The sequence below is a fragment of the Tachypleus tridentatus genome, chromosome 7 (genome assembly GCF_004210375.1).
Source record: "Tachypleus tridentatus isolate NWPU-2018 chromosome 7, ASM421037v1, whole genome shotgun sequence".
NCBI lineage: Eukaryota > Metazoa > Arthropoda > Merostomata > Xiphosura > Limulidae > Tachypleus > Tachypleus tridentatus.
In genome coordinates this window covers 50,395,966-50,408,876 of record NC_134831.1, presented here as the reverse complement: position 1 = coordinate 50,408,876, position 12,911 = coordinate 50,395,966, and the positions used below count along the sequence as shown (strand labels likewise).

The window sequence follows — 12,911 nt, the reverse complement described above, 5'->3', positions numbered from 1 at the left end:
GGAACAATGTAATCAATTCAATGTAAACTTCCTAGAACTCACTCTGCAATAATATAATAAACACATGGCAAACTTTCTAGCACTCAGTCTGAAACAATATAACGAACACATGATAAACTTTACAGCACTCAATCTAGAATAATATAATCAACTCGTGGTAAACTTTATAGCACTCACTCTGGAATCAACTTACGACAAACTTTTCTCAGCTCTTTCTGAGATCTATCGATCTTTAATGCTGCAAATATTAGCTTAGAACCTGAGACTGATGAGAAATTTCTTCTGTAAATAGACCGTTGCATTTCTGTAACGCTACTGCGTTCTCAGATTTCAAAAGCTTGTTTTAAAAGATTAAAGAATACGCTTGCTACAGACTTCATGATAATTCCTCGTTCACAGCACTGTGTAAGATTAAATGTAATTTTATGAAAACCTGATGTGTCGTTGTCACCTTTTGAGTAATAGGTACACAAACAATAGTGAATATATCTAAGGTTACATCCTAAAAAATAAAAGAACATAAAGCTTACATTTAAACACATGAGAAGTTGTAACTGAAAGATTTAGCTGTAATTTAACCAGAATAACGGTTAGTCGGAAAGCATAGTTAAAACCGAACTCTAAAAAAATAAATAAGAAAAACTTTCAAAACAGGAAGTAAATGTAGATGTGGTTAATACCAGTCATTCAAAAATAATAAACACAGAATAGTATGGATGGTACTTGGATCATAATAGCACAGGCGCACTGTAAGAATAGGTTCAATAAAATTCAGTTGTGATTGAATAGTTCCATATATGTGTCGGATATACAAGAGTGTTTATTGTAAGAATTATTATTTAGTTCATTTAGTGTTGTAATATTTAATGATTATTTAGTGTTCATAACTAAAACGCTAAAGTTGATTATTTTAAAGACTATAGTTATGACAAATTTATTTGAGTAACTCGTTAAGTTTGTTCCGAATTTCGAGCAAAGCTACTCTAGGGCTATCTGAGCTAACTTGGCAAGAGTCGTACGTTGTGTGCGTAGTTCAAGTGTGGTAATGTTGTTGACGTCATCTTTCTTGAAACCACTAAGGTTTTCTCGCAGTTTGAGTATTGTTACATCATAACATTTCTTATTTTATAGAAAGTTCGAAACCCCAGTGCGGCAAGACATACATGTAGGCAATCAACCAAGCGCAAATCAAAAAAAGCCCATCAAAATATAGAAAAAAAAAAGTTCGGTTAGCGAAGGAAAACGTGAAGTTAGCCGTAGTGTGAGTGATTAGCCTTAACGAGTAATTTTTATTGTGTGTTTTACAATTGTATCGTTAAAAGAGATAACAAAAACAATCTGTCTTGTCAGTTAGATTCTATAGTAACTGAACCAGCCTTTGAGAATTTTTGACGAAAAAAAAAAAAAAGAATTATTTACAGCTCTGGGTAAAACTGTGATAACCAGCAAACGTTAAGTTAGTAAAAATGAAGATGGTTTAGCAGTAACGGGCGATATTTTAAAGTGAGTTTCGCAGATTAACAGAGATAAAAAAAAATAGTTTGTCCTGTCAAAGGGTGTTCTAAGGTAATTAAACCTGTCTGTGTGGATTTGGATTTGGACAAATGTGAGACAATGTATTTAAAGTTCTCGATGCAGTTGTGGTAATCCACGGGAAAATGTAAGTGAATTTATCGCAGTGTATAGTAAGAAACAGAATAGAGAAAAATAATTCATCTTGTTAGTTGGAGTCTAAAGTAGTTGAATCAAACTGTGTAGCCTTTTGACAAGAAAAGATAATTATTTAGAGCTTTAGATAAACATATAGAGTAAAGAATATTTGTATATACAATTGAATTGTTTTGAATATATTATTTTAAAACAAATGGATTGTGCGTTATCACCTTATTGTGACCTGGGATAACCGTAATCTGAAGGTCACGCGTTCGAATTCCCGTTCCAGCAAACATGCTTGTCCTTTCAACCATGGGACGTTATAATGTTACAGTCAATTTCACTATTCGTTGGCAAAAAAAGTAGCCCAAGAATTGAATATCTGACTTCCCGTTAGTCATTCACGAACTCGCATGTATCTATGCGAGAAATTCAAACTATTTACTGTTCGAAATTATCACCGAGAAGTCACAGACACCTAGTGTAGAAAGTTTTCAGTCTACTTATACTAAAACCCTGACAATATTGCTACATGTTAATTCTTGCCTTTGCTATACGTAGAGATGATGCAAATACCATCCATACTATCTTATTTGCTTTGTTTTTGAAATATTACTATTATCCATTCCTACATATACCATCTTTTTTTAATAGTTTTTTTCTTTAGTTATTCTTTTCAATGCAGTATTTCAATAAACATAGGAAGGTTATGTTTATAACCAAGTCCTAAATACAATGAGGTTACAAGTGTAATATTTATTGTTTATTTACTATTGGCTTGTAATTCCTGTTTCACTCTATACTTAACGGTTTTCATATGAACAACAAATCTCGGTAAGAAACTTAACTAGATTTTACGGAAACAGAAAAAATGATTTGTATGTGGAAAAAAAAACTTCCCGAAACCAAGATGATAAGCGAACCGATCACTGTTTCATGTGAGGATGATGTTGTTGTTGCAGAAAATCAAGACGTGTTTTCCTCGTGTGCTAGGACTCGAGCTCAGCTTAGAAAGTAAGCCAAAAACAAATAATATACATTTGTTCAGAAGTCGATATTATACATTTGTCTCAGACATTTTTTGGATCCGACATGAAACTTGTGAATAGACGTCCTACTGAAAATTTATTGGTGACAGTTATGAATGTAAGAAATCTGGTCCACCTGGTGAAATTCCGTTTACTAGGGCCCAGCATGGCACTCGACTCGTAATCTAAGGATCGCGGATTCGAATCCACGTCGTACCAAACATGCTCGCCCTTTCAGCCGTTAGGGGGTTATGATATGACGGTCAATATGATGTTGGTAACAGAGTAGCCTAAGAGTTGGCGGTGGGTGGTGATGACTAGCTCTCTTCCCTCTAGTCTTACACTGTTAAATTATGGACGGCTAACATGTAGCTTTCCGCGAAGTTATAAAAAAAACGTTTGCTAGAAGCAGATAGATCGCTGGATAGGATCCGCAGATCTTCTCACTGTTTAAATATGCTCTCCCAAAAATGAACTGGAGAGAGTTCCGAGTGGTTTCTTTTTCAGAAATGGTGTGCTCATGAAAAAATGGAGACCACTAAATGTACCAGCTTCAGAGAACTGGGCTGTAGTTTATCAAATTGTTGTTCCAAAAACATATCGTTTTGAAATCTTGAAAGCTGCCAATGAACTTTCCATAGGAGGTCACCTAGGTGTCAACAAGACGTATAACAAAATTATAAGTAATTTCTCTGGCTAAAAATCAGGCAAGATGTTTCTCAATTTTGTAAATTTTGTTATACATGCCAGCTAACTGGTAAACATAACCAGAAAATTTCCGTTACTCCTTTGAAACCTATCCCAGCATTCGAAGAATACCTAAGTCGTATGGTTATTGATTGTGTTAAGCCAGAAAGATCACATTTGTGTTTAAGCTCTTTCACGTGCTATGTGATTTTATTATCATAAGATTATTTGTATTAACTATGTTATGTATTGTCATGATTTTTGAACTTGTATAATTCTTTGACAATGTTTACAGCTAAGTTTAATTCTCTAAGGAGGGAGGTGTAATGTATTTACCTTTATATGTTTATTTTAATACCAAAATTTGTTTCAGTTTTTTAAATTTATAGAGGATTCTCGAGTGCAAGAACCAACAATATGTAGTTTACGACAATACTAGTGTGTTTTCGAACACTGTTAAACGTTCGAGAATCAAGAGTGACTGTTATACAAAACCGACGCGCCAAGAGACAGTTATTATTATTGGTCAGCTACGCAGGGGCGTAGATCCTGGGGGAATACATCCCCCCTTCATTTTAGGTGGGGGGTATGGTGCATACAATCATCCCCCCTATAGTTTGGTCTGTTGAATTGTTTTATTGCATCACAGGCCTACAAATTGTGTTTTTGTTCTTGTGATTCTCGTGTTCTTACCAATCGAATTACATAATTAGGCCTAGATGTAGGCTTTTCAAGTATCCGAAATGTGCATCTTTAATATAGGCGTGCTTCTAAGCTTTTCGATTTAAGCGATAGTTCATAAGTGTCAGTCAGTAGGCCTAAGTATACATGCAAGGCTTGCAAGCACTATCACAGAATCTACCTACGTCTTGTACGTACTGTAAGATTAAGTAAAATTATCATCACAACAGATTGAACAGAGCATGAAATTCGAAATATTACTCCCAAGCGTAAACTCCCGTGATCTAAATCTGGCATGCCATTTGTAGCTTGTAGCTGCATCAATCTTATGTGTATATTGTGCGGTTTTTCTACGCCATTTGTTCTTATGCATGTCTAGCCGGTTTTAATGTCGAACGCCTTACTCTCCTTAGCTGCCGAAGTCGCTAACCATAGTGTACGTTTAGTGTACAGTTAACGACAGGTTCGGGCCATTCGGATCCAGACGCGCCCTACATCACCTCCCTCCGCTCCCTTTAGTCTGAGCCTCGATTTTACAACAGGGCTCATAAGACCTGTGTTTGTGGCCCTCATTAATCCATGAAAGTTCAGATTATCACCGCCTGCTAGTAAAGTGCTGGTGCTTTATGGTCAAAGAACAATATATTCTCTTATCATAGATAGTAAAAAATATTGTATTTTCTTGTATAATTAAAACACAAAAGGAGCGATTTCAACGGCCTGAAGCCTCAACTCGAATTGTATTGCTAGTTTTTGTTTAGGTGTTTTTATTTAATAGACGTGCTTATAGACATTATATCACAACGTGTTTGCCTTTTGATGAGCTTTAACAGGAATATAATATATTTGTGATTGTTTAAGTATTTTTCGAGAAACTTGCAATTACTTGTGTTGTAACTAGCACACATTATTGTTCCAGCGATGCCCAGGCGGTCAGTCGGCTCGGTAGTCACTGTGAGGTTCGCGCGTTCGACTTAAATACATTGTACAGTTCAGTCCTACTTCCATTCTGTTCTATCTTCGTTCGTTGTACGTTAGAGTTTTCCAATAAAGATTGTGTTTTAGCCTGTTGAGTCATCTGGGAAACAGATACCAATTATGACAAGCAAGCGCCTGAAACTTTCCGATATTAGACAGTTCTGCAAGCCAGTCACTAGTACTACAAGTGACAATGCAGATAATCCAACAACCTCAAGCAAAGGAACAGAAACTTGCCATACAGAGGAAATACCATGTTCATCAGAGGACGAGTCTGAAAATGCTTGTGCAACTATTGCACATCATGAACCACCAAATAATTGTGAAACAAGTTTTTGCAGTAATGAAAAGTCTGACACTCTACAGATACAATGTGGAAAGCCATATCATCCAGACGCACAACTAATACCATGACAGAAAGCAAAATCTCAAAACATCAACTTCGAGGGCAAGTGGTTTGATGAGTTCCCATGACTGAACTTCGACAATCAGACTCAAAATGTCATATGCTTTCATTGTGCCAAGGCGAAAAATAGAGGCCTTTTTACAGGGAAATTGAAAAGGCCAGTGGAGTATACCTTCATATCCACCGGTTTTTGCAACTGGAAAAAGGCAAAACAGAAATTCAACGAACACCGATCCTCCTCTCAGCACAGATTCGCTATATCTCCAGAAGGTTCACCTGATGTAACTCCAGTGACTGTCCAGCTACATGATGGAAAAAAGAAGCAGCAGGAAGAATGCAAAAGAAGTCTAGCCAAAATATTCAGAAGTTTACGTTTTTTACTGCATCAAGGTTTAGCATTAGGTGGACATACTGATACGGAGGGGAACTTCCTGCAGTTAATGAAGCTCCTGGAAGAGGAAGATCCTGAATTGACGGCCTACTTGTCAAAGAAAACCACATTCACATCACCCCAGGCTCGGAATGAAATAATGGAGATGTTCAGCCATCAAATACTGAGGAACATAGCACACGAAGTGCAGCAAAGTAAAATCTTTGCATTAATGGTTGATGGCACTCAATATGTTGCAGGTGCCGAACAGGAAGCAATATGTGTACGATACGTAGATGAGAACCTTGACGTCCATGAGACATTTCTTGGTTTGTACAGTATTTCCAATACAACTGGTGAAACAATATCCTCGACAATACTTGATGTACTGACTAGACTCAATTTACCACTGTCAGGATTAAGAGCAGAAACTTATGATGGAACCACTAACATGAGTGGTGCGTACAGTGGATGCCAGGCAAAAATAAAAGAGAAGCAACCGTCAGCTTTGTTTTTTCACTGCGGAGCACACAAGGCTAATTTAATGATGCAACATGCAGTTGAAGCTTGTGAATGTGTTCGAGATTCTATCTAGTGGGTACATGAACTTGGTGTCTTGCTTCAGAGGTCAGGCAAATACAAGACAATCTTTGAAAATATTGTATCGTCGGACAGCCACAATGGTCCAATTAAATACATCCGCCCACTGTGTCCAATAAGTTGGTTGTGCCGCCTATCTGCAGTTACATGTGCTAATGATCACTACAGTGACATTATTGATTCTTTGACTGAATAAGCAAATGAAAAATCAGATGTAGCAGTGAAAGCACGAGATATGCTGGACAGATTTGACAAAGGAAAGACAGTTTTAGGATTGTTGATGGCTCAGCATCCATTAGCTGCATTAGAGGAACTAAACCGTGCATTCCAAGCAAAATCAGCGATAGTATCTGGCATGATTGGATCATCTTCAATGACAGTTGAGCAATTGGGGGTATTGCGAACAAAGTAAAACTACAAAATATTTGATGAAGTTGAGAAAAAGGTAACTTCCCTAGATCTGGTGCCTATTGAACTACCACGCATTCGCAGACCCCCAGAAGAATCACAGGTGATGGCTCAGCACACCATTCTGCAACAGCTAGAGATTACTACAGAAGCCAATATTTTGAATTTGTTGACACAGTCATAGAACATCTGACCACTAGATTCAATGCAGACAACAATGACTTGAGGCAATATCTGGCACTTGAGAACATGATCACATCTGACAAGATTGACAACTCGGTTATAAACTTCTATCCAGAAAGCTCTGCACAACGGCTCGAGTTTCAGTTTCCCATGTTCAAAGGAACAACAAAAGCTGTATCTTTGAAATGTGCAAAGGATGCTTACTTTAAAATGCATGAAACAAGCCAGCAGATGTTTAGTGAAGTGTTTCTTCTCGTGAAAATTTTGTTTGTATGTCCAGTATCCAGCTGCGATTGTGAACGCAGCTTTCCTGCATTAAGACGGTTGAAGAATTGGTTAATATCAACTATGTCTCAGTGTCGCCTCAACCATGTGGCAGTTTGTCACAGTCACAAAGATGAGGTCGACAATATGAATATAGAAGAGCTTATGAAAGAATTCATAAACATATCATCACAAAGGAGGTCTACGTTTGGGAACATGTAGACTAGAGGACTAAATGAATCTTACTTCAATAAAAAGTATGAATAATTATGTGCTACATTGTATTGATGTGTAATTTTCAAGAGTTCGCAAAGATATTTTAATTATTTTTATCAAACAACATGAACAGTTTTTCAGTAGATATAAACTTATCAAGGGTAATTACTAATTTTATTAATATTTGAAAACGTAATTCATGCAATGAAAGTTATTAGTAACCTTGTCAAGTATAATGTCCATATTTTATACTGTGCAGTGTGCAGGAATAAATTCATGTGGCAGTTAATTTGTGACACATTTGTCTTTATTCTATTAACATTTTGAAAACTGTTCACAACACCTCACTTATACAAACCTACATGGAAACCTTGAAGTATCGTGGCAACAAGATTACTCTCTGACAGCATGTTTGCAGCTTTCAGGTTCACGTAATCAGAGATTACCAATTTTCAAATTAAACAGTCCACATAAGTGGTTGCAAAATTCATCCACCCCATCGGGTGTAAAAAATCTACGCCCCTGCAGCTACGGTCAGTATACAATAAACCTCGGAAGCTATAGTTATGATTAAAGCTTATTAATTGGAAAACTACAGAATTTGACCAGAAAAAACGTTTATAGACTTTGAACATTACGAACCGATTCTAAAACTTAAATATAATTTGAAGTATGCAGTATACTAAACTTTAACAAAGAGTATAAGAATAGACAAGAACTATATTTTGCCTAGGATATAAGCTACATATAGGTCAGGAATGTATGTTAATTAAGATAATAGTTAATCACGAACAAAAGCTAAAGTTAGACAATAATTACATTTATCAGGCACAAAGGTACAAAGAGAAACTCTTAGAGATAGGTTCTTGCGAGTTACAAACTTATGGTAGACCTGAACGAAAATCTACTGCAATTGCATTTTAAGTAGAGTTACATGCTGAATATGTATATACCACGTACGACCTCATACACTCGCCAATGAGTTTTTGTTTAATATCTGATTCTCCGTGTATAACTTATATTTCTTTAAGTATAGTTTTAAAAATGCAAAAGTTCTTGTGAAAAAGTAGATCAGAAATCGTTTAAAGTGAATATGCTATCTTTAAACCGTAATGTTTTTATGGTACAAAAATAAAAATCTAAATACAAAGTTTTCAATACAAAACTTCCATAACTTATCACATTAAAATACACTGGCTGGTAATACTAGACACTAAAACATATACAAATATAATGAGTAAATACTGCCTGATAGAACACCATATACGTCTGTACTTAGAAATGTGCACCATTGATGTATTTTGTTTTAGTTAGATTTACATCAAGCTGAAAACATTGTGCATATTATAAGTTCTACCATTCTAGCAGACCATAAGTTTTACTCAAAACCTGCAAGTTTCAGTACTTAACGGTTTTGTTGATTTTGTTTTAATACAAGTATGGCATAATAACAATGAAAGTCAGTAACTTGTAAATTTCTTTACTTATACTCTTGTAGCATGTCTGTATCTGTTAACTTTTAAACTGAAAGATTAATGCAGATCTAACATAAATAATTTCAGAACTTATAAATTGCGTATCTAGCGAAATCACACACAGTCACAAAAATTAGGATAGAGAATACTTTTCGTGCACAAAAACACTCATACATCCACTTGACAAGAGTTAAAAGTTATCAAATTATTTACTTTAATATAATCATAGAATAAACATTTAAACAGTCCTGTTTATGGGAAGCAATCAAGTAATTTGTACAAAACATTAGCAGATGTCACCAGAATTAGTTTGGAACACTTTTCCGTTCAGCAGTGTATGCACGTTTCACCTCAATAGCGATCACCAACAAGTCACTGACGTGCTGTAGAGCCATTTCTACTGTTAGCGTGTTAATTATGAATTTCATTATACAGAATGATTTCTGCAAGGGTATGAAAATGTTGGCGAAAACAGTAGAAGTCGATAGAGAAGAGAGGCATTCGAATGAAGTTAATCCAGGAAATGCTCCACCATAAGTATATCGACTGAAATGTCCAAATCCACTAAATAATCAGAAACAGTCTATATTTATAAAAGACATCATAAACACTCAAATCATTACGTAGGATGTAATTTCGTTTTATTCAGGTTCACTAAATACTCTACTGTGTTCAGTATCGACTCGACTTTGAGAACATTACGATCTGATCCAGTGTCACGTGAAAAAAAGAAACTAATTCTTTACTGATCTTTTCCAGTCAGGTTAGTTTTATTGTACCAGTATTCGTTGATTCCACGAGAAACTTTTTTCTCCATAGTTCAGAACCAAAAAATGCAATATTGATACCGTCTGCCATCTGTTCAGCTCTGTTTCAATATTCCCCAAACTGCAAGCCATTTCACTATTATTCAATCTCAGGTATCATTGGCTCGACTTGAATAGACGCAGATGATGTATTCGTGGATACAAATTGAGAATTTTTTTCAGATTATTCTTTGTGCAGTTTCAGAAAAGTGCTTAAATGTTGTTAGACATAAATAAGATTTAAAACTCAAGGGTTTGTTTGTTTGTTTGTTTGTTTTTTTTGGAATTTCGCACAAAGCTACTCGAGGGCTATCTGTGCTAGCCGTCCCTAATTTAGCAGTGTAAGACTAGAGGGAAGGCAGCTAGTCATCACCACCCACCGCCAACTCTTGGGCTACTCTTTTACCAACGAATAGTGGGATTGACCGTCACATTATACACCCCCACGGTTGGGAGGTCGAGCATGTTTAGCGCAACGCGGGTGCGAACCCGCGACCCTCGGATTACGAGTCGCACGTCTTACGCGCTTGGCCATGCCAGGCCAAAACTCAAGGGTTTTGTAAAGCTGCCACTTTACTAAAACCCGCGGACCTTAAACTTCGCGTATTAGAGCTTTCGCAGAAAAAGCACAATCCTTAGTGATGCTTTCTACTGACTTTGCTACCAAGATTGTTCCTCCTAAAACAGCACAGTTATCAACATTACTAAACCAGATACAAAATTAAGTTCAATTCTTATATTTGACGCTTCAGTTATGTGACATGATTTCATTAGAACATTGGTATTGCCTTTACTATTTTTATTATCTTATTTTTCAAAGAGCAAAATAAAACTACAAAAAAATTAGGAAACCCAAGCCACTACTTTGAATATGTTTATAATAATAATTTATATACCTTTGACTTTATGTACTTTTCTCAACTTTCTGATTTACTTAGTTAAAAGAAGAGGGAATCATTAATAGTTGCGGCACTTGAAAGTCTTTCAGGTAAAATTAGAGTAAACGCATGATCAATACATCAGTCGAAAAGGTTTGAGTCCAAAACTATAATTAGATTTCAAATCGGACAAGAGATGACAAAGCTATAAGCTAAAAGTCTATACTTGAAAAACTCAAAACCACTCTATGAGCCGCTATGCCGTGGCTAAAAAAAAACTGCATTGCCTGTAAAAAATTAGGAAGTCTTTAGGTCACACATGGGGATAAATAAATGAACATCCGAAATGAATTTTTCAAATGTTTAAAAATACTTAAATTAAAAATAAATAATATTTTAAATATTTAACATTGATTGACAGCAAGAAAAATATACTTACAAGAGTGGTGTGTCTTTCGTTTTGATGCATTCCTTCAAGTTAACTCACTGGTGGCTAGGCGGTAAGTCAAAGGGCTTAAATTTCTGCCTCTCAGCAGCACAGTGGTATGTTTGAGGACTTACAACGCCAGAAACTGGGTTTCGATATCCATGATAGGTACAGTAGAAATAATCTACGTGTATCTTTATGTTTAACTACAAACAAACATATTTTTATACTGTAGCATTTTTTTATATAAATATCCCATTCTTCTGGGTTTCTCTATGTATTTCAGAAATACATAAAGACTGATACAATACATAAACACTTTCATGAAATAAGTACAATAGAGAAATACCAAGCAACATTGGTACAATATAGTAATAATCCTATATGACTCGTACAATACAGGAAGGATTATGTACAACTGGTACCTTACAAAAAGACATCAATAAATTTCGTAAAATAAGAAAATACAAAGCAAAATTGAACAATATAGGAATAATTATATGTGGTTAGTACAATAAATGAAGACTTTCTTGTGATTGATGCAATATACAACGACTTCCAAAAAAATTAGTGCAATGTTGAAGTACAAATTAAGGTCAGTGCAATACATGAAAAGTTCTATGTAGTTAGTGCATTAAAGATAGACCCCCATAATGTCGGTAAAGCAGAGTAAATGCATAGCAGGGACCAATGTAATACAATTAATTGCGAAACAATAAGCGTAGTACAAAAATTAACTCGTATGATTAATGTATCATGAAAAATTAATATAATACAGCAGTACAAGGTTGATACAATTCAAAACCCACACCAAAATAAGCAGCAAAAATTTATGAATACAAGAAATGTAAGGCAGTTCTATATATCACAATAATTGCTCTAGAAAAACTGAGATTTAGCCACAAAACTGGGTCGCTATTGCGTAAGAGATTCTTAACTTTGTGCTGTAACCTTATTGGGCAAAACACATAAAAAATATTCATTTACGTTAAAGAAAAAACCTATAATTATGTAGTTTGCTCGAGTCTGATCGTTTACTAAGTGATTTTCCATACATCTGAGAAACTGATTCACATCATCAATGTTAATTCGCCGTTTTCTTGACACTTATTTATATAGTAAAGTGTCTACTAACTCATATTAGTATTAATTTTCCTAGGAATAAACAGTCTGCTAATGCTATTAAGGCTTAACAAGTTCTTAATCAGTCTTTAAGCAAAAGTTCGTTTTTTCATGGCATAAAAACAATCTAGTGAGCTCTTTACTTGTGGCATGTTAATTAAATGAGATTAATTTTCTCAGAATTACTATTTTCTGTTTTTAACTTTTTCAAAAATCCTTTTTGTTAACATTTTATAACAACCTCTAATTCTTTTCTATAAGTGTTTCATCATCACAGCGACATACGAGCAACATTCGTGAAATTTCTGAGATGGTTTTATACAAGAATAAGAGACATAAATTTTTTTTGTAGTTACACTGGTTACTAATAGCAACTGAAATTACCTTCAAAGTGTCTCCCAGTGACTCATTGGTGAGCTTAATGAGTTATCACAATAAACATCGAGGTTAAATTCTGCGATGGGTGCATAAGTGTACAAGTTAGGTTTCTTTCAGATCAGTAGCATTCTTCTTTTGATTAACTTTGAATAGAATAACCTATAAAAAATTCAAAGACAAAATAATCGTTAGAAAAGAATAAAAGCATTTACATCGACTTTAAAGCTTCTTGTCGATGTAAATCTAAAGATAAACACTTGCTTTTCTTTCTAGTTCTAGAGAATCCCGTGAAATAAGTCATTTTAAGCATCCATGAACACTAAGTGACTGTAGACTAAAATAAGGTATTCA

The 12,911-nt window shown here is 35.1% G+C and overlaps 1 long non-coding RNA gene across 4 annotated transcripts in view; it reads left to right on the top strand.

Annotated features, from left to right (window-relative positions):
* The first annotated feature begins 725 nt into the window (after window positions 1–725).
* LOC143255636 (uncharacterized) overlaps window positions 726–12,911 on the top strand; it is a 54,585-nt gene continuing 42,399 nt past the window's right edge. The window contains exons 1-2 of one of the 4 annotated variants that reach the window (XR_013030768.1): window positions 726–825; window positions 1,132–6,126. This is a non-coding gene — a long non-coding RNA (uncharacterized LOC143255636). Of the gene's footprint in view, window positions 826–1,131; window positions 6,127–12,911 lie in introns of those variants that run through there. The other 3 variants (XR_013030771.1, XR_013030770.1, XR_013030769.1) reach the window with 3 other exon arrangements.